At 42.5% G+C, this 18,545-nt stretch overlaps 1 long non-coding RNA gene across 1 annotated transcript in view; it reads left to right on the top strand.

Moving 5' to 3' along the window:
• Nucleotides 1–14,689, top strand: part of LOC109673979 (uncharacterized) — a 64,603-nt gene extending 49,914 nt beyond the window's left edge. Inside the window, exon 4 of the long non-coding RNA XR_012443191.1 lies at nucleotides 14,514–14,689. This is a non-coding gene — a long non-coding RNA (uncharacterized lncRNA). The remainder of the gene's footprint in view (nucleotides 1–14,513) is intronic.
• The last annotated feature ends 3,856 nt before the right edge of the window (nucleotides 14,690–18,545 follow it).

The raw sequence follows: 18,545 nt of genomic DNA, 5'->3' as shown, positions 1-18,545 counted from the left end.
TATTTGGGATCACTGACACTGTTCCTCTCCCCCTATAACTGATAAAAACCTAAGGTTTTACTTCAAGAGCAACAACTAAACTAATATGTATATATAACCTCTATAGAGCTGTGATGTTGTTGCTGGTTCCTATATATTAAATATATTTATGTTTTTCAAGTGTATCAAGCTTTCTAAAATACAAAATTTAGATAAACATGGTAACAAAAAGTTAGTGGTACTGATAAACTGTTCTGTTAGTTGCTAAATTGTCCATCAGAATTTTAATCATGGTTCTTTTAAGTTTTTGTCATTACAGTTCTGATCCTTCTGGGGCATTTACAACCAAATCCATAAAAAAGATTCTAATAACTACTTTTGTGTCAACTAGGTTAGCTTTTTAGACATCTGCTTTTGTTAGATTTTGTTTTTTATTGTCCTTGCTAGAAGCCCACTGCCTAAGAGCCACTCCTTCTAAGCCTCTTTGTTGCTTAAATTTGGCCTAAAGGGTCTAGTTGACACTGACTCCCACCTGATCTGCTCGTTACTCCCTGTCCACTCCCCATGGGCCCAAAACCAACCAGACAAAATCCATAAAAGAGCAACCAATCAATCGAGAAAGATCTTCAGTCTACTGCCATATTACCCTAAATGTACCTGATCTCTTCTGGTCTCAGAAGCTAAGCAGGGTTGGGCCTGGTTAGTACTTGGATGGGAAACAGATCTTCAAAAGAGACTGATCAGAGACAAGTCGTTTGGAGACAAGGGGGGAATACCATCAAAGTTCAAATGGAGTCACTCATGCCAGACCTCTCAAAAATAACCAAGGCTGAGAGGATTTAAGAAATTGTTCTTCCAGACACAAACTCTTATTTTTAGACAGGGTCTTCTACTTAAATAGAGACAAAAATGACTATATTTACTGGCTCTACATATGTCCTTTGTTACTTAAAGATGGTGTTTTTAACTTTCTTTAAAACAACATGTTTTCTTGGACATATATGCTGATAATATATTGTTGCCATGGTAATTCTACTCAGTTTAAAAAAGAAAGACATTGTCTAGATTTAAAAAAAAAAAAGTCCACCCATTAAAACCCCTTTGGAGGGCCCTTTTGTTGTTATCTTGTCTACTCCCACTGCAGTTAAAGTAGCAGAGATTGCTCCTTGGATCCACTATAGTTGAGTCAAGCCAGCTTCTTTCTTTCTTTCTTTCTTTCTTTTTTTGTGGTACTGGGGCTTGAACTCAGGGCCTTCAGCTTGAGCCACTCTGCCAGCCCTATTTTTGTGAAGGGTTTTCAAGATAGGGTCTCATGGAACTATTTGCTCAGGCTGGCTTTGAACTGAGATCCTCCTGATCTTTGCCTCCTGAGTGGCTAGGATTACAGGTGTGAGCTACCAGTGCCTGGCAAGCTAGCTTCTCTCAAATGGGAATGCATCCCTGATCTGGCTTCACGGTGTAAGATCACCATCCAGAATCTGAGCACCCTCCCTGGTAGGACCTTGCTTCCCAGGAAACAACAGGGGACCAAGAACAGTGGGGAAGATAGCTCTGCTCTAGTCACCTTGAAAGCTGGCTAATCTACACACGGCAGAAGCTTGAGGAGTAGACTCTCCAAGGGGACAAATGGGTTGGTTTTCACACCAGTTATCTCACTGTAATCCACTGTCACCCCTTGTCTGTATCTGCTGCTGTAGTTCTCACCCTGATCTTCGCCATAGGGTTGGCAGAAACTGCCCCAATGATTGATCTCACAGAGAAAGGTTTTTATTTGCTCCGTTCTATCTCTTTTGGGCAGGATGCATAACTACTGTTTATTGTTATCTGGTTTCCTTCTCTGGCCCCAGAGCCCTCCTCCTGTGACCTGTGTATGTGTACTGCTTGGGCAGAAGTGTTGTCACTAAGACTTTACTCTTCCATACTTACTGTTCCTGTGCAGGCTCTGTCATCGCATCGGGTCATGCTCTCACAAGCCATAGACAAAGGTGGATGTGGAGGTACAGGCTGAGGCTGTGGGGCCCTAACTTGAAAAGGAGCCTATACGTCCAATGAAAAGTGTACGTACAGGAGAGACAACGCTTGGCCGCGTGATGGTGCGGGGTCTTACTATTGCCTTCACTGGAGTTGTGCCTCATGGGCCACATGAAAAGGACAAAATATGCAGCCCTCCTCCAGAAGGGGAAAGCTGCCCCTAACTGCACCCGTGGCACCTGTAACCCTGCAAATTTCACTGTACCTAAGCCATCCGATTACACATGGGGAAAAGTAATTAGTACAAAAATAGACAAAAAGGGTCTTGACCTTGAGAGTCTGATACACCTCAAATTAGTAGCTGTTATCCATGAGAGTTCCTCATACCAAGTTTTCCACTCCTTTTATAAGCAGATAAGAGGTAAATTTTCCATCTCTGCCAAAGCTAAAAACTTGTTCCTCTCACTGGCTGAGTCTATAGCCCAGACACCGAATGTCACTTCATGCTATGTTTGTGGGGGGACCAACATGGGAGACTATTGGGCTTGGGAAAAAGGTGACAAATGGCCTCCTGAGTAAATCATCCAGTACTATGGTCCTGCCACCTGGGCAAAAGACAGTCCTAGGGCTATCGCACTCCTATATATATACTCAGCCGCATCATCAGGCTGCAGGCTGTTGTTGAAATTATAACTAATGAAACTGCAAGAGCCCTCAATTTGCTGGCAAAACAAAGCACTAAGATGTGCAGTGCCATCCATCAGAACTGCTTGGCTTTAGACTATTTGCTGGCTTCTGAGGAAGGAGTTGTAAAAATTTAACCTAAACAACTGCTGCTTATAGATTAATGATAAAAAAAAAAGGTCATAAAAGAGATCACAGATAAAATGAGAAAGCTTGCCCAGACTTGGAGAGGATGGGATCCCAGTGATCTGTTTAGAGGATGGCTTTCTGCCTTAGGTGGATTCAAAACCTTGATAGGGGCAATGGGTCTAGTCCTAGGATCATGCTTAATACTGCCCTGCCTGGCTCCCCGGTACTGTGGTCTATCAGGACGGTTATGGAGGCCATTATAGAAAGGAAAACAGCTGCACATGTAATGATGCTATGGGAAATACAAACCCCTAGATCAAGGTGATGCTCTTTGACTCTAGGAGGGTCTGAGCATCAAAGGCAGGAATAATGTAGCAGGGAGGAGGATCAGAAGACAGCAAACTAGGCCTGAGTTCTGATAAAGTAGCGGGGAGGGGGTAAGGACGGCATAGCAGAGCTAGAACCTAAAGAATTCAAAGGTGAAGAAGGTCACACAGCACCGGGGGTGGAAGGGCACTTAGCACTAGGCTGAAGTAGCCAATAGAAAGGCATGGAACCATATATGGGTAAAACCTTGTTTTTTAATTTTATTGCCCCTGTAACCTGCTTGCAAGGGGATATAAGGGGAAATCCCTTTGTTCTTGGGGCTCAGCCTTTGGACACAAGTCCGCTGGGTCTGTGCTGGCACAATATTGCTTCCTGCCAAACTGCCTCAGAAAGCCCCGTATCTCAGCTATCAACCTCCCGCAAAAGTCCTTCCTGGATTCCAAGATGGCTGTCCCATAGCAAAGAATGACTCAGAACAAAGGACACAGATGGAAAATGGAGACAGAGATGCTAAGTGTTTGTTCTGCTTTTAGTTACCTTTTGGACATTTGCAGGCACAAGTGAGGAGTCAGTGTTTTTGGTTTATGTTTTATCAAAAATGGGTTTTAAGTAACTGTTGTGGGAGGATTTGGTTCAAGCACCCCAAGGTCTACTTTTTGCACCATTTGTCTGTTGTGCTTTGGAGCAGAAATTAATCAAATGCTTGGAAGAAATCTGTAGAATATTAGTGTTGGCTGAGGATTTGATCCACTGTCTTCCTGAAGTGGGAGGAAAAGTTAGCAGAAGCACTGGGCAGCTAAGGCTGAGGAAATAGATGGTAGTTTACATGGATAGGATTCACCAATCCCTCACCTGGGATAACTTCAGCCCAGGACTCCTGGTTCCCAGTTTAGATTTGAGAAATCCTAAGGGCAGGGCATCCCTGGCTTTGTATGGAAGATTCGACCTCTGGACACTGGGTTGAGGAAGGAAAGAGTTCGTTTATTTTTTTTTTTTTAATGTTTTAAGGCAGGGTCTTAGTAAGTAGCCCAGGCCTATTGTGAACTTGCACTCCTGTCTCAGCCTCCAGCGTGCTGGAATTACACTGTGACTATGTAAGGGGAGCAATGATAGAGGTGACACTATTTTGGACGAGAGAAGCACTTTAAAAACAGACATCTAAAGAGGCGTGAGAAACAATGGGTTTCTCAAAGAAAGCACAACACTTTCACCAAGCCTCTCACAAGATGCAGCTGCACAATGCGTGTAGTGAGACCCAAGTTCAAGATGAGTTGGACAAACTTCCAAGGCCAGGACAGGCTGACTAGATGCACTTGGAATGTCCAGTCCAATAAGGAGAGGGATGGACAGGTGGTCGCATTTCAGGAGAAGTTGACTAGGTGTGAATCAATCACAAATATAGTTTGGAGGTAAAATAGTTGGACCTCAGCCAGTTGGAGCCCTGTGTCATCTCCTCCACTTCCGCTACCGTACGGCTTAGCTCCTTCACTGAGTCTAACCCGTCAGGGTGCTTTGCAATCCTTTCAATAAACTTTGTGCTTGCTTTACTCTTAACTCCTGGTCCTGGTTGGCCAATCATCAACTTTGTCAGGACACAAACTCAGAATCAATAATCCAGTACCAACTATGCTAGGTTTTTATTGGGATGATTGAATGAAAACACTGCTTGTTACCTGAGGGTACAGAATAGTTATGTAAAACTTCTCTTTCCTCCCTTGCTGCTTCAGAGAAAGATGCTTCATTACCAGGCTGAGTAGTCTACAATGACACTAGTCTAGAAGAATTGAGTCCTTGTGACACTGGACAGAGAACTGGACAGAGAGACAAACTGCAAAACAGTAGTAAAACTTTATTGAAAGAAAAGGAAAGAAAGAGTAAAAGGAAAGCACTGAGAGGCAAGTGGTGGGCTCTGCCGGGTGGCAGAGAAGCATTGATTTCTTTGTTTAAGCCCAATTTAAAAATCATAAGGAGCTGGATGCTGTGACTCATGCCTGTAATCTTGGCTACTAAGGAGGCAGAGATCAGGAGGATTGTGGTTTGAAGTCAGCCTGGGCAAATAGTTCACAAGACCCTATCTCAAAAAAACCCTTCACAAAAAAACGCTGGTGGAGTGGTTCAAGGTGTAGGCCCTGAATTCAAGCCCCAGTACTGAAAAAAAAAAAAGATGTTAAGGAGGGAAAAATCTGAGCAGTCCTTAGGAAGGGACTAGGGTGACTGGCAGGTGTACTTAACAGAGCCATATCACATAACATGGGTATTCTGTGCCTGTGCTAGGCCTTTAATTGTATGTATGAGATTTGGCCAATATTCATGAGGTCCTAAGTAGGACATGGCCTGGGAGGTCAAATTGGGCAATTTACAGGGGATTTATTGCTCTAGAGATGGTTCAGGGTCTGCTAGCTTTGTTTGCTTAAGAGAAGAGAGTCCCTAGCGAGTTATTTTTCCTGCCTGCTCACCCCCAGTGGCTGGGAGCCTGTCTTCTGAAGTGTTTACCTTTTCAAAGGCAGGAATTCCAGGCTTAGAAAAACATTTCCTGGGTAAATGTAAAACTGGCAGAGTAGAGTGGTCCAAGTGGTAGAGAACCTGCAAGCAAGTGTGAGACTGAGGTCAAGCTCTACTACCACACACATACACTCACACACACACACACACACATACACACACACATACATACAGACACATACATACACACATATACACACATACACACACATACACTCATGCATACACACACACACACATACACACATACACACACACACATACACACACATACACATACATACATACACACCTACACATACACACATACACACACATACACACACATACACACATACATACACACACATACACACACCTACATACATACATACACACCTACACATACACACATACATACACACACATACACACATACACACACACACACCCATACATCCATACACACACACACATACATACACACACATACAGACACACACACGTGCACACACACATACACACACATGCACACACACATACACACACAACATACACATGCACACACGTGCACACACTCACACACACATACATACATACGCACACACACACATACACACACACACATACACACACACACACAAGAAACAACAAAGAATAGCAAGAAGCGAAAACAAAACAAAACAAAAAACTGGCAAGAGGCTGACTCGCCTCTGAAGACATTTATAAAGTCAACCGAAGTGTTACAGGAACTACTTAAGACCTCCAAATGCTCTGGACAAAGGAGGAGAAAATATTTTTTTCTCTTTTCTCCCCCAGCCCACCACATAACCCAGTGCCCCCACCCCCCAAACTTATGGAGAATTTAGAACTGAAAAAGAAAAAAAAAGATTTGTGGTTGTTTTATTTATTTATTTTTCAGGGTCTATTGAATAAAATATATTATTAAGGTAACACAATCTCATTGTAAAAAAAATTGTGGGAGTAAAGAATTATGAGGATACTCAAAATCATTCTTTGAGGCTCATCCTAAAAGGAAGAACTAAATTTTGGGTGGCACAGTAATTATGTAAGTATCCTGCTATTACGAGTAATTAACTCTTTTGTATTTTTTTTTATCATCAAAGTCAGCTCAGTGTAATTGAATAAAATGTATACTAATGAAATATCACATCTAGACTAATTGCAAGAGAACCAAAGGAAGCTGTTGTAATTATCATTAATTTCCTAATCACCACAACAGCATAACACCCTCATTTATATAGCAGAATACCAGCGTGGGAGGTGCAAGACGAAGATGATACCCCAAAAGGGCAGCCTAAGAGTTCAAGGTTATGTGCTGTCTTTTCTGTACCTCTTCTCTGAGATTTAGTTCACACTCCTTTTTCCCTCCACCCCCTCAGTTGCCATCACAACTGCCTGAGATGAACCTCTCTCTGATTTTCCTTACACTGCTAGAAAGGAAAAATCTGACCCATCAGATAATTTACCGCTTCTTCCTCTTCTGCCGCTCATTCGGTCAACAGCTATTTACTGAGCTGAGCGTCTGTTATGTGACCGCCATTAGGCTATAAACTGGGGCTGGAACCATAAACTACAGGGAGCGATCCATTAAAACACTGTTCTTCTTTCTCTTCCTCGTGCCCACCTCCTTCTCTACCCTAACCCAATGCTAACTAAGACCTTTTTGGATTTATTTCATCTTGGTATTCCAAGATGATGCTGGATCTATCCCAAGTTCATGTGTGGGTGAAGTCGTTGTTTGAAGCAGCTTGGTCAGGAGTTAAGAGTAAAGCAAGCACATAGTTTATTGGAAGGAGAGCAAAGCTCCCAGCGTTGAGAGTGTAGCTGGAATGTAGGAGGGCTCTCCCTGGCTTAGGTCCAACTATTAAACCTTGAAACTCTATTTGTGATTAGTTGGTGTCTAGTTAACCTGTTGGTTGAATCTGGCCACCTGTTCATCTCTGTTTTCTGGGAGGTCTTGTCCTGGCATTGGGGCCCATCAGCCATATCTTGCAGCTTCATTCTGTTTTCTTGGAAGAGGCCTGTTACTTCTCTGCAAAGCCTGTTGTTTCATCTCTCTGAGAAGCTGGTTGTTACTTGTGCCCCTTCAGCTGGCTGCTGCTAAAATGTCTCCTTCATTCAAAATGGAGTCAACTCTGTCATTGGTCTTATTACACCAGGGCCCGGCACAATGAACCACATTTTCATACGCTTCTGTAATGACTGGATGAATTATTTCTATTGAAATAATTCTTCTTCTTCTTCCTCTTCTCCTTCTCCTTCTTCTCCCACTCCTCCTCCTAATTTTAGTGGGACTGGGGTTTGAACTCAGGGTTTCAGACTTGCAAAGCTGGTGCTCTACCACTCAAGACACTTCCAGTCTATTTTGCTGTTGTTATTTTGGAGATGGGGGGTGTCTCATAAACTGTTAGCCTGGGCTGTCCTCAAGCTGCAATCCTCCTGATCTTAGTATCCCCAGTAGCTAGGATTACAGGTATGAGCCATCAGTGCACAGCCTATAGTTTTGAGACAGGATTTCACTACCACAAGCTGAAATCCTCCAGCCTCAGCCTTTTGAGTGCTTTGAAGTTATTTAGTCAGAATCTGCTCAAATATGTATGAACAAGAGTGTAGATGCTCAAAGTATTGCAAAAACTATTAGGAATCCTGCTATTTCTATCCATGCAAGCTTTTTTCCTGCTTATTTAAATGTAATTCAATATGATAAAAATATCATGACAGGAATAAATAAAATACAAATGGAAACTCCTCATCTTTGACCTCTAGATCAGTTTACTATTTTATGTGTTTTACTCTAATTTGATTCTCCCTTTTTGTGTAACTACATCTATCAAGACCCACACCTACATATGCATATTTATATTCCATATATGATTTGTAAAAAACCAAACAAGATTATAGTAGTCAAACAAATCTTCAACTGCTTTTTTTCCTTTTTTTCCATTTGATAATATAACTTGGCTTGAATTGAAGAACTCCCTTTAAATTCCCTTCCAACTCTAAATTGAACACTTCTAAATCCAGCCAGAAGCTCACTTATTTTTATCGACAAGTTCTCATGATTATAAAAGAATTACCTGCACCCGATAAGTGTACTTACCAATAGAAGAGGGAATAAAATGAGATGTCAAAGTCTCTCTCCTCCTTGCTGTGTTTCAGTTTCCAGAACTGCCTGTTTTTTTTTTGCAGTGTTGGAACTTGAACCCAGAGCCTCACTCATACTAGGCAAGCATTCTACCACTGAGACACATCCCCAGCTCTAAAGTTGACTACTAGCTTTTTTTCTTAGTGTATATTAATCTTATAAAAATTGGGTTTCATTATGATATTTTCATACATGTACATGATGCAGTTAGGTAATATTTTTCCCCTATTTCCCTCTTCTGTTGGCCCCCTTCTTCTTTCCAAATAGTCTCCCTTCTGCTTTCATGTGTTTTTACTTTTAAATTAGATTCTTGCTATGATATTTGGCTTTCTGATTCTGGCTTACTTTGCTTAACATGATGATTCATTTTCTTGAAAATGACATAATTTCAGTCTTCTTTATGGCTTAATAATATTCCGTTGTATATATGTGCCACATTTTCTTTATCCATTCCTCTGTTGGTGGGCACCTAGAATGACTGTATAATTTGGCTATTGTGAATGGTGCTGAGATAAACATGGGTGTGCAGGTGTCTCTATTGCAATTCTGGCTTAGAGTCCTCTGGGTATATACCCAGGAGTGGTGTAATTGGATCATATGGTAGTTCTAGTTGCAATTTTTGAGAAAAACTCCATATTAATTTCCATAGTGGCTGTACTAATTTATATTCCCATCAACAGTGTATAAGGGTTCCTTCCTCTGCCCCATCCTCACCACTATTTATTGTTTGTTTTCTTGATGATACCATTCTGATATGGGGATATGGGTGAGATGGAATTTCAGTGTTGTTTTGATTTCCATTTCCCTGATAGCTGAGGATGCTGGACTCTTTTCATGTCTTTATTGGCCATGTGTATTTCTTCTTTTGAGAACTGTTTGTTCAGTTCATTTGCCCATTTATTGATTGGATTATTCTTTTGATGTTTAATTCTTTCAGTTCTTTATATATTCTGGATATTAACTTCCTGTTGGATGCATAGCTGGCAAAGATTTTCTCCTATTTGGTAGACTTTCTCTTCGCTCTGGTGACTGATTTCTTTGCTGTGCAGAAGCTTTTTAAGTTGGTGGATTTGTCAGTTCTTGCTCTTATTTCCTGGGCTATTGGCATCCTATCCAGAAAGTCATTGGCTATGCCTGTATCTTGAAATGTTTTCTTCTAGTAGTTTCACAGTTTCAGGTCTTACATTAAGGTTTTGGATGCATTTGGAATGGCTTTTTGTACAGGGTGAGAGATAGGGATCTAGTTTCAGTCTTCTGCATGTGGATATTCAGTTTTCCCAGAACCATTTGTTGAAGAGGCTCCTTCTTACAACTTATGTTTTTGGCACCTTTGTTGAGAATCAGGTTGCTATCACTGTGTGAGTTGGTTTATTTCTGGGTCCTCTATTTTATTTCAATCTTCTGTCTGTTTTTGTGCCAGAATCATGCCATTTTGTGACTGTGGCCCTGTAGTATAGTTTGAAGTCAGGTACTGTGATACTTCCAGCATTGCTGTTTTTGTCCAGGGTTGCTTTGTCTTATTTCGGGTCTTTTGTGCTTCCATGTGAATTTTAGGATTGCTTTTTCTATTTCTGTGAAGACTGTCATTGGAATTTTAATGGGGATTACATTGAATCTGCAGATTGCTTTCAGTCGTGTGGCCATTTTTATAGTATTAATTTTGCTGATCTGTGAGCATGTGTGGCTTTCTACCTTCTAGTGTCTTCTCTAATTTCCTTCTTCAGTGTTTTGTTTTCATCGTAGAGGTCTTTCAACTTGGTTAGGTTGATTCCTAGATTTTTTTTTTTTCAGGCTATTGCAAGTGAGATTGTTTTCCTGATTTCTTTCTCAGCTTGCTTGTTATTGGTAAATAGAAACACTACTGATATTTGCATGTTGGTTTTGTATCCTGCTTCTGTGTCAAAAGTGTTTATCAGATCTGAGTTTTTTGGTGAAGCCTTTAGTTTTTTAAGTAAAGGATCATATTGCCTGCAATTAGAGATAATTTGACTTCTTCCTTTCCATGTGTATGTATACCTTTTATTTTTTGTCCTTGCCTTATTGCTCTGGTTAGAATTGAAGCACCATATTGAATAAGAGTGGAGAGTGTGGACATCTTTATCTCATTCCTGATATTAGAGGAAATGTTTTTAGTTTTTTTCTACTCCAGTATAGGAGCTGGTTATAGGTTTGTCATATACAGCTTTTATTATGCTTTATTTTTAATATTTTTATTGGGATATATTCATGATATAGGAGGGGGATTCATAGTGACAATTCCGATTAGACTTATATTGTACATTATTTACATTGCCCCCATCATCTCTCCCCCTCAGCTCCCTCCCCATCCCACTTAAAGCAATTGCAAGAGGTTATTTAGTTCTGTTTCATATAGGTGTATGAAGTCCCTCTACCATATACCATCACCTTAATCTCCTTCCTTACCCCTTTCCCTCCCACTAGTACACCACTCCCCCTCCCACACTCTTCTTATTTTACAGTCCTGGTTTTCATAATTAATATTTGAGTTGATGTTCAAAGGGTGTTTCAACATATGCCCTCTGTGAGTGTGCTTTTCTTTGGTCTGTTCAGCCACTTAGAATCCCTTATATTGAGATATGAATCTTTTATTTCTAGTTTCGTCAGGGATTTTACCAGGAAAGGATGTTGAAGTTTGTTAAAGGCTTTTTCAGCATCTGTTGAGATGATTGTGTGATTTTTGTCACTGATTCTGTTTATGTGCTGTATTGTGTTTCTTGGTCTACATATGTTGAACCATCCCTGCATCCCTGGAATGAAACCAACTGGATCATGGTATATGATCTTTACGATATGTTGTTGAGTTCAGTTTGCAAGTGTCTTCTTGAGAATTTTTGTGTCTATGATCATCAGGGAAATAGTTCTTTTATTTTTTTGGTCTTGGCCTTATCCAATTCTGGAGTTTTGGTATCAGGGTAATACTGGATTCATACAATGAGTTCTGAAGTATTTCTTCCCTTTGTTGTAGCAGGGGGAGGATCAGAAGAAAACAGTCTAGACTTGAGTCCAAAAAAGTAGCAGGGAGGTAGGGATGGCATAGCAGAGATAAAACCTGAGAAATCTGAACATGAGGAAGGTCACATAGCACCAGGGAGGGGAAAGTCACATAGCACTAGGATAAAGTGGCCAATAAAATTAAATATAACCATATATGTATGACCTTGCTTTTTGCTTCTGTAACCTGCTTGCAAGGGTTATAAGGTGAGACCACTTTGTTCTCGGGGCTCAGCCTTTGGACATGCGTCTGCTGAGTCTGTGCTGGCACAATAAAAAATGCTTCCTGCTAATTGCCTCAAGAGCCGTATCTCAGCTAGCAAACTCCAGCAACATTGAAGTGCATTAGTGTTAGTTCTTTAAAGGTCCGATAGAGCTAGGTGCTGGAGGCTCACGCCTGTAATCCTAGCTATGCAGGAGGCAGAGATCAGGAGGATCAAGGTTTGAAGCCATCTGGGGCTTATCTCAAAAAAACCTTTCACAAAAAAGGGCTGGTGGCTCAAAGTGTAGGCCCTGAGTTCAAGCCCCAGTACCACAAATGAATGAATGAATAAATAAATATATGTCTGATAGAATTCAGTGGTGAGTCTATTCCGTCCTGGGCTTTTTCTTGTGGGAAGATTCTTTTTTCTTGTATTTATTCATATGTGCATACATTTCCCTCTTCACCCCCGTTCCGCTCTCCTTCCCCCATCTTGTGGGAAGATTCTTAATTACTGTTCCAATCTCATTGCTCATTACAGATCGATTTACGTTGTTTATATCCTCTTGGCTCAATTTTGGTAGGTTCATGTGTCTATGAATTTATTCATTTCCACTAGATTTTCTAATTATTGTAATATATGTTTTGAAAATATTCCTCAATGAGCCTCTGGATTCAGTGGTATTGAATGTGATAGCTACCATTCTATCTCTAATTTTATTAATCAGGGACTTTTCTCTATTTATCCTGGTTAGTTTGGCTAAGCGTTTGACAATCTTGTTTATCTTTTTGAAGAACAAACTCTTCTTGTCTCAGTGGTCTTTTATGTTGTTCTTTTAGTCTCCTAAAAGAACATAAACATCTCCTGATCTTTATTATTTCTTTCCATCTACTAATCTTGGTTTTGGGGTGTAATATTAGGTTATTTATTTATTTATGGTCCTGGGGTTTGAATTCAAGGCCTTACACCAGCCCTTTTTTGTGAAAGGTTTTTTTGAGATAAGCCCCAGATGGCTTCAAACCATGATCCTCCTGATCTCTGCTTCCTGCATAGCTAGGATTATGGCATGAGCCACTTGTACTCAGCTTCATTGGATTGTTTATTTGAGATCTTTCTGATTTTTCAGTATAGGTACTCATAACTATGACTAGGGGTGTCCCCCAAGTGAAGAGAGGGGGATGCAGAGCACTGAGGTCCGCTCTGGAGGGGGAAAACCAAAGGATCCAACAGTGTGCCTGGAGATCTCAGTGCTTGCAGATCCTTCCAAGGGAAAATCTGCACCATGGGAGAGAGGAGGCTAGAAAAATCCAGACAACCACAGGATCTGGTTCAGAGCTCTCAGTCCCAGCTGGCAGAACACCACCACATGTGACAAGATGGCAGCTCCAGAGCTCATGCAATCTGCTGTCCATGGCTTGGGCTTTCAGCTATCAGTCTGCAATAATCCTCAAGCCATGAGGCTCCATCCTCACCACAGCAGGCAGGGTTCCCTCACCCCTGTGCCCTTCACTGCTGTGGGTCAACACCCGACCTTCCTCCTTCCCCACAGCTGCCTCCTGTAGCTGACTGCCTCTCAGATTCTGTGGCAGGGTGTCCCTAGGATCTCTGGTTTGTGATTGCTCCTTGTTCTCAGGTCCCCAGAGTAGCTCAGTCTGTTAGGGTACCTTCGAGGCTTGCAGCCCACTCAACCGGCCATGACTAACATGACCCAAGCCACCACAAAGGGAGGTGGGATGGTTTCTGGGAACAGGGACTGTTTCTTGTTAACCTAGCTAAACGGTATGTGAGTCAATGAGTTAAGACACCTGGTGTTTATCAAGTTCCTGATAAATAATTTTCAAGTAGTCTTGCTCCACCACCAGGATGTGGGTGATATCAGAAATATGTGACCCCAGGGGCCATAAAAATTGCTGTGTGACCATGACTAATGTCTAAAAAAATAGAAAAGCAGCCTGAACTTTGCATTCGGGGTCCTCGTTGAAACCCGCTGCGTAGGGCGGATACCCGGACCCCAGCTAGCTGGAAATATAAACCTTGCTTTGTGGCTTACATTATCGTCAGTGTCTTCTGTTCCTCTGAGGGGTGGTCAACCTCGGACCCCAGCAAGTCTCAAACAGTAAGCCATCTCTCAAGACGGCACCTGGTCATAGAACTCTGATATACAGGGAGCAGCACAGTGGATTTCCTCTTGAATGCTGGCCTGCCATGCAGGTGGAGTTGAAACTGGATTATTGACCCTGATTTTGTGTCTTGGCTGATAGAACAATAATGTCACCATTTTGTAAATCGGGGGCCATTTTACTCAGGCCTCACTTGAGAAATGGAGCCCTCTGCCTCTGCCCGGCAGCTCCACCCTTAAACAGAAATTCCTGCACTCTAAGACAAGCTGCACCCTACCAGAGACTCCCGTGCATGTGCTAAGGTCCTTAACCTCCCTCTTCTATAAAAGCCAGGCCTAGCTCAGAGTCTGTGCTGCGCCATCTGTCCCCGGTCAGCCTGGTGGGTCCTGCATGTCATTAAACCTTGGTCTTGGACATGAGATTTTTTTTTCTTTGCAGGTGGCATTTTCCCTAACACTGGCAAAGTTGATGATTGAAGATAGTGGATCAGGAGTTAAAGGTAAAGCAAGTCCAAAATTTATTGAAAGGATAGCAAAGCTCCCTGCATGGGAGGGGCTTAGTGAAAAAAGCTAAGCCCAGGAATGGCTGAAACTAGGAGATGACATTGGCCTCTGTCTGACTAAAGCCCTCCTAGTCTACCTTGAAACTAGTTTGTGATTGGATGTTATATAGTTGTCTTCTCCCTGAACCAGACCACTGGCTACCTCCATTCTTATTGAACTGGACATTCCAGGAGGCTCTGGTCAGCTAGTCCCGGCCTTAGGGCCCACCATTTACACATTATAGCTATCTTTTGCTTTTTGGTGAGACATTTGCTGTTCACTTTTCTGGAATGCCTGCTCCTCAGGCCACCTTAGATGTTTACTTTTGCCTTAGATGTTTACTTTTAAGGTTGCCTTTTTGTCTCCCTTATCTAAGACAAAGTCACTTCTGTTATTTGCTTCTGTTACAGAGTCACTGCCACATCAAATCCCTGTTCCTGATTTAAGACCTGTGGGCTTATCCTGTGGCTAAGACTGGCAGTGTGTTTTTCACCAGGGCAGCCTGGCTTACCATGTAGTTGTAGCTTTGAGTTCTCCACGCCTCTCCCCCCAGCCAAGGTTGGAGCTGTGGACTGTTTCCTACTTTTCTCTGTGTCACCCTTGACTTTCTCCAGGCTTTTCAGCTGTCTTGTTGTTAGTGCAACCCCCAGAGTATCCACTCTAGAGAAGGCAGAATTACAAAACCAACAATTGACAAAATGTCCGTGCCTGAACAAATGGCTAACAATGACCCACATGCTGAATCAACTATTAAGATAATGGTCCTGTGTCCCTCTTACAGAGTCCACTCCCCATGTCATGGTTGAACTGGGAAGGGCAAAGAGGATCAAATGTGCAGACCTATGACTTCTGACATCCAGACATTATTTGTACAGTCACCAGACCATTTGGGGGAAGACCCTGATTGTGCACCATTCAGTAACCCCACCCTATTGGGTAAAACCCCAAGTTCCAATAGCTGCCATGCAGTCGGTCCTCATCCAACTGCCTGCCTCACCCCGGAGGTGAAATGTCCCATTTAGGCAGTCCAGTCGCATTCAACTGTCTGCCTCATCCTTGAGGTGTTACAGGCTTTGCTAATAAATCACTTCTTACTGTCTTTCTGCACTTCGTGTCAAAGGTGCTTTTGCTGAAAAGCACTGACTCCTTTCTCAGGCCCACAATAAACTACAAACAGGAGAAAAGCGTGGTATCTCTGTCTCCATTTGTACCTGTTGTCCTTTGCTCTGAGCCATTCTCTCCTGCAGCCACCTTGGAATCAAGGAAGGACAGGAATGATGGATAACATCTTTATTTCCAGTGACTGAAACTTCCCCTAAGGAACAGTGGAGCCTTGCAGGATACTCTTCGAAATGAGGACAACTACTTGTAATTTTGTTTGTTCGTTTTTGTTTTGGGCAGCACTGGGGTTTAAACTCAGAGCCTTATGCTTGCTAGGCAGGCGCTCACATTTCCTGAGCACTCCCCAACCCGAGGACAATTACTTGTGATGATGAGGCTGTACCCTGGAGCTGGAGGAATCATCTCATGGAAACCAGATTTCTCCCCTCACGTGATGACAACTTGTCTGGAACACTTCTTAGATCACTCAGGCAGAGACAATTTTCAACCAGACCACACCTGTGGCTGTTAACGTACATCTTTGGCCCCGCTCTCAGTTCTCTGGTGTAGTTAAACCTATAGCTGATGTCTGTACCCTGAAGATGGCTGAGGATGGGCTGAGTGCTTCCTCTGCCTCTTGCATGGTGCATCCTGAGCTGTGTAATAAACCTCCATGTCTCTTTATAGTGGATGGACCTAGCATATGCAATCCTAGTAGTTTGGGCCTTGGGTCCAAAACTGTGGTCCCATTCATGGTTCTGTAAGAGGTGCTCAAACTGCTTTTGCTGAAAAGCTGAACTCCTTACTCAGGCCCCTGAATTAACTAAAAGCAGGAGAAAAGTGTGGCATCTGTCCTCCATTTTGTATCTGTCATTGCTCTAAGCTACTCTCTTTGCAGCCACTTTGCAACCACCTTGGATTCCAGAAAAGACAGATTCTGAAATCTTTATGACAAGGGAACCAAAACTACCTTCAACAGTAGCCCTTCTTCAGGAGAGACCACCCTCTAGGTAACAACTCTGGAACCTCTCCCAGAACAAGGACTGAGATAATGACCAACCAGAACACACCTGTGACTGGGACTATTTAACTATGCATGCCTTACTTCCCTCCCCCGCCCCCAGTTGTTGTGTCTATTTAAATCTGTAGCCCCTGTCTGTATCCTGAAGATGGCTGAAGATGGTCTAAGTGCTTACTCTGTCTCTTCCCATGGCTGTGTAATAAATCCCCTTTCTCTTCCTTCACCATGGCCTCTTTATTTGACATGTGGCCCGACCTGGTGTGGAATCCCAGGAGTTTAGACCTTGGTTTCAGTTCTTTTGCTGCACCTGACACAGCATTATAGTATTACAGTCTCCAGGAAGGGACTTCTGGGACACCCTGGGCACTGTAACCCTGTCAGTGCACTCTCGAATCCCAATGCCCTTCTTCTGTTTCTCTCCTTGGAATATTCCTGCTCTTTTGTTACCCTGCCTTTTTTCCTTTGAGTGTCCCATGGAGGAAGCTTGGAAGCTGCCATATTCAGTGTTGATTCTTTTTGAGAGTTTCCCAAGTAACTTTTCAGAATCATTCAGCATTTCTGGAGCAAATGCACACCTCCCCTCCCCCACACTTGTTTTCACTTGTGGAATTCAATGACAACTGTCCTTCGCACTTAGAAACAGTGACTAGAGTGAATTTCTCTCAAAGAGTCTCTTGGGAGTTAGTTAAATCACCAGGCCTGAAAACTGCTTGTTTTCATTATTGTTTTAATAATGAAAAACAATAGCAAAGTTTATTAGGAAAGGAATATATTTTCAATAGACTGAAAGTGGGTCATCTCTGGAGGAAGAAAAAGCTGAAAACCATTTTCTCCTTTTATAAGTGACCCACTTGCTTGTAGTTGGACAGACTTCCCAGAATGAAAACTACATTTCCCAGCCTCCTTTGCAATAAGCTGTATTCCTGTGACAACATTTTGTCCAATGGCTCTGAGAAGCCCAGTGGGGGACAACTACTGGGATACATTTAAAGTAGGGTCTTTTGCTTCCTTCTGTCATTTCCCCCTTTCTACTGGTTGTGTTTCTGGGGCCTTCAGTCAAATCCTGACCCTTGGGTCCTGACTGACTGGATTTGGCTGCCCACCCACATCAGAAACAAGAGAAAAACAATAAATAGGTAAAATAAATTTATTCTCAGTTAGGCCAAGCCAAGAAGTGTGCTCACCTGTCTTCCCAGAACACACAGAGTGTGACAACTTATAGGAAGAATCATTTATGTAGAACAAAAGCCAAGAAATATACATATGTAGATTTAGCCCAGCTACAGGTGTGGAGCCAGCAGAAAAGTGTGTGGTGGTACACCTCTGCAAGTTTTGTTGCTTCCTTCTGGACCAGGAACCAGAACTTTGGGGACCAGTTTTCTTCCTTCCCTTCTTTCTTTTTCCTCCCTCTCTCCCTTCCTTTTGTTGCAGGCCGGTGTTGAGAGTTCCTGCCTCCATGGGTAACAGATTGACTTGTGAGAAACAAGGTGGGCACTCAAAGTAGGATTTATTAGAGAAAAAGGAAAAGCTACCCCTAGAAACAGACAGGGAGCCCAGAAAATTGGTAGTTCACTGTTGTTTACATTGAGGGGTTTTTATTTCGTCCTTTTTGTTGAGGAGGAGAGTCAGGAGTCAGGAACGGAGTGATCGTTTGACATCTCTTCAGGAACACATGCACAGTCCTGCAAAAGCCTCCTGGTTATCAGCCTTGTAGTATTTTTGAGGCATCCTCAGGGGGCCATGATTGTGAAACCATGTGTCCCTTTACAGGATGTAGGGCTCACAGTGCTCTCATGGGGGATGGGG

This window comes from Castor canadensis, chromosome 17 (assembly GCF_047511655.1).
Source record: "Castor canadensis chromosome 17, mCasCan1.hap1v2, whole genome shotgun sequence".
NCBI classification, from domain to species: Eukaryota; Metazoa; Chordata; class Mammalia; order Rodentia; family Castoridae; genus Castor; species Castor canadensis.
Note: the sequence above shows the minus strand (reverse complement) of the source record. Positions and strands in the feature narration are given on the sequence as shown.